Here is a 4,569-nt window from a genome sequence, read left to right on the forward strand (position 1 = left end):
ATAAGCTCATTCTTAATCTCAATCTTTCTACATATGGGAGATTTTGAACTGATGTCCCTTTCATCAATCTTTTTATAAGTACCTACCAACATTCCTATCTTTAACTTAACTATACCCTTTGTACTATTAATTAGAGGTATAAAGACTTCCTTATTGTTATTAACTTTAAGGCACAAAGCATTCATAGCACCACTATGTTTCATTCCTCGTTCCAATGGAAGTACTGTATCCGCATCTTCATTAACGTTAACTGCATACATTCCTGCTGAGGAAGGAGGTAGAATAATCTTTTTCTTTAACCTAATCTCATCTACATTGGGATTTGAGGATTCAACTATCTTGAGATTCCTAATTCTCTTTGTGGAAGGTCTCATTTTAAGAAGCCACACACGGTACGTAATATTATCCCAACCCAGGATACCTTTCTTATGATCCCATGTTAAACAAGCAATCCCAAGTAAATCTGCACCCAACAGGACTTCTTTATCTAAAAGTGGGTCTGGCACAATATAAAATAAATGAGTAACAACTCTACGGCCAACATTAACACCCAAATAAACCGATCCTAATACCGGTACAACTGTGTCTGTGACTCCCGTTAACTGTGGTAAATTTCTCATCTTAGCAGGCTTCAAACCTAAACTGTCCACAAAGGATTTCTTGACTATACTGGCACAACTACCTGTATCAACTAAAGCTTCTATCATGCAATCATTAACCATCAAACTTATACTTGGAGATCTGGCGTGACCTAGTCATAGTGAACTATCTCCACCTAATTGTCCTGGACATCCTACATGACCTCTCCTAACATTTGGTTGATGACAGTCAAAGCATACTCCCTTGGGTGGATTATAAGGACAATCAGACAGATTATGGGTGGCTACTTTGCAAAAAGCACAGTACTTTTTAATATTATTTTGTCTCGTCATGGATACTTTTTCAATTTTCTTGTTCAACTCATCCAATTTTCTTGTTAATTTCTCTATTTCATTACATGGAGTTCCTACCGGAGGGGTATTTGTTACTGGGATTGGTGACTGAGAACTTCCAGCACCCGAAATGGGCAAGACTCTGTTGTTATTACTAACAATTATGCCCTGAGACCTAAAATATTCTTCTTCTGCATATGCCCTGAAATTCTTTAAAGGTATATGGTCTGCCAAGAAATCAACTAATTTAACTTGAACTTGTGAATTTAAGCCTTTATATATCTTTGTATTAAGGAACTTATCTGATGTTGGAATTGGATCATTGGGGAACTTCAATGTTAAAGCTGAAATTTTACACTGCAATTTATTAACAAAAGAACTTTGAGGTTCATCAAAGTAATAAGTCATGGCAGTTATCTCTTGCCATGCCTGTAAAAGAGTTGCTGCACCTATAAACTGTTGTTTCATGAGCCTTTTAATCTCATTCCAAGACAGATTATTATAATTCTTTTGTATCTCAGCGGCCAAGAAAGTAGCTATATCCTGTTCAGCCCTAGCCATGGCAACTTCTATCCTCTTATCATCTCAGCCTGTGCATGACTCTACTTGCCTAAAGAAAGTATTCAATCTATTGTCGGCAACTACACCCTTAAGCTCTGCCAGTTTGAGGAGAGATACATCTTTTGGCCTTAAAATGGGTATATCATGAGAAACTGGAATAGTATTTGAATAAAGGAATGGATTAACATTACTGAAAGATTCAATAAAAGGATTGGATGTGACACACTGATTACCTTGCTGTATAATGAAAGGGTTTGTCTGATTAACAGAAAGTTGAGGAGGCGGGTAGTCTGGTGGTGGATTAGGGATGGGGGATGGTGTCGGTGGTCTTGGAATTGCAGGGTTGTGTGTTGTTGGCCATGCCCTTATAGGTGTCAGGGGTACTGTACTCATGAGCGCAGATGCGCTTTGTGGTGTGCTTAGTGTGTTCGTACATGGAGGGATTGGGGAACTGTATGGTAATGTTCCTAATATTGTATTGATATGTGTATCTGGGCAAGGGTTATATGGATTATGTGGAGTATGTGGTGCAGACACTACTCGGGGTTGAGTGTCATTAAGAGTTTGTATAAGATGCTGCATTGTCCCCTGAATATTAGACATCTCCCTGTCCTTTTCTTTAACCTGCTGTGTTAAATCCCCTACATGTGTTTAAACTCCCTGATAGGACTGTGTAAGATTCTGTGTTTCCCTTGCAGTTTGTCTAACTTCGCTTTCTAACTCTCTTAGTTCTGTGTACGAGTCATCCATAGCACTGACCATTTTAATACAATAATTTAACAAAGATCATTTAAAGAAAATAATCCCCAAATATGTAAAAATTATCAGACATTAAGAATTACATGTGAAGTATAAGTTATACCTACCTTATACATAGGATGTTACAGTTCAAAAAAATATTTCTATGAAAATATACAAAAACGTTAGTGTGACCTGCAGTACTTAGGCCTCATGGGTAAGTGGAATCAATAGCATAAGGTTATTAATCCCTTTACAGTTGCCACCATATGTCACAATGGATTTTTCTTTTCCTCCTGACATAAATTTTCGTTATTCATCAAAAGTGAACTTGGCATTAAACGTGTAAGAGAGAGAGAGAGAGAGACGTGATCCTTATCTAGTTTTATTCAGTTCAAAATGTTAGACACTGTTCCATAACTTGATCTTCCAGACCGAGTCCAAGATCACAGATCTCCCAGACTTATTCATGATCACAGGTCTCCGAGACTGGTTCCCTGTAATTATTACAGTTATTTATTTTTTTTATTCTTCAAATAATAATGCCTACCTCTAAAAAAAAATATAATCACTATGCTTCAGTTTCAAAACAAAATTACAGGATACTTCTATTTGATAATTTTACAATAATATGAAACAATAGTTTTCAATTTCCCTAAAGAACAAATAATATATGTGAAAATAGAGGAGGTTACCTTCAAGGTTTAAGAAGCAAAGGAAATCTCACAAGGTTAAGCGAGGTAAACTAGGCTAATATGCCCTTTAACGCAATATAGCATAGGCTAGGCCTCCTCAAACCTTTTAAAAAATACCTTACTCAAGGTTTACAGGCAATTCTAGGCTAGGCTATAAAAGGTTTTTGTGGCCACTGTGTCTAGGTTAGGGAGGGTATAGGAGGACATAGGTTAACTCATATACATAATGAAATTGAATAATTTTTATAGCCTAAACTATTTTCCAAAGGAAATAGAACTATTCAATTGATAAGAAAAATATCTGCTGGGCTTTCAGAAACAATTGTATAGCCCAATTTAAGATCATAAACAATGGAATTCTCCATGGGAGAGAGGGAAAGGGGGAGTCCCGAGGTGTCCTACAGGTCAGCTACTTCGTGACGCCCTCTTGGCATTGAAAATAAATTTACATATAAGGAACCATTACTTTTCGTACAGTTAATATTTTTTTCAGGAAAACGACGAGGTCTTAATGTTACTAACATGTTCACATCCCCCTTTTTCTTTTAAAAGAAAAGAATGTATCATACTCAAGTGAATAAATAGGGTGTCTTGTAAAATGATGTAACACGACCACGAGGGTGTATGCAAACTTTACCGGGCTTTGGCAAGCCACTGCATCCATTCTGATCGCTTTTCCTCTCTATCTATAACATAATATTCCCTACTCTTATAATAATCTTCTAGATTATAACGAAGTCTTACCTTTGAAAAGGGATACGTCAATATCTTCTCTAATGACCCAAAACAAATATCTTTAATGAACGGGGAAGCATGCCCATTCGGCTTCTACTACGTGCTTCTCTTATGCCAGAATGGCCAAAACGAAAAAAAAGAAGGACTGAAGACCACGTATCATCATAGAGAGAGAAAAACATAGGAATGGAATGGCAATAATGTTACTTGCATTCGTTGATGAAATAAATTTTCTTTAAATGATTTTTATAATCAATATTACTAACAGAGATAATTTTAAAGATATTCGAGTTGGATGATGAATCAATTTCACAGAAAAAAAAATCAGAATACCAAAAGGATAACATTCTCCTATTATATATATATATATATATATATATATATATATATATATATATATATATTTGGGCTCAAGCCATGTCGTCCTGATGGAAGTTCCAATAGGGTAGCTTCCTAGGCTTTATTACAACTACGTCGATATTCCCAGAGAATTTACATTAAGGTACCAGAATTCTAACTCCTGGAGCGAGTATCCCTCGTGAAAGGGATATCGCGACATATCAGAGGACGTATTCTAGACACGCCACATGGCAATCTACATCCTGGACAGAGATTTCGTCTCGTAGGAGGTGATTGGCGAGATATGAATTCGGGAAAGAAAAAGGGGAGCCGCTCCCAAGGCTTCCCTATCCTCCGATTCGTATGCGTGCCTGGCGCCAATCCTGGCGCCATCTGCATTCCTTTTTGCGTAGCTTAACAACCCAGTGTTTTTTCCTGTTTTTCTCGCAAATCTTGGATTTATTCGACTTTTTATGGCTTCTTCGTCTTCGTCGGCCTCTGATAAGTTGAGTATAGTGTCTGTTATGTATAAATGTAGGCTCTTGGTAAAATTTTGAGTGATTAATAGG

The 4,569-nt window shown here is 36.9% G+C and overlaps 1 pseudogene; it reads right to left on the reverse strand.

Moving 5' to 3' along the window:
- Positions 1–755: 755 nt before the first annotated feature.
- LOC137626762 (uncharacterized) lies at positions 756–2,075 on the reverse strand (annotated as a pseudogene).
- Positions 2,076–4,569: the final 2,494 nt, after the last annotated feature.

This window comes from Palaemon carinicauda, chromosome 34, assembly GCF_036898095.1.
Source record: "Palaemon carinicauda isolate YSFRI2023 chromosome 34, ASM3689809v2, whole genome shotgun sequence".
Taxonomy (NCBI): domain Eukaryota; kingdom Metazoa; phylum Arthropoda; class Malacostraca; order Decapoda; family Palaemonidae; genus Palaemon; species Palaemon carinicauda.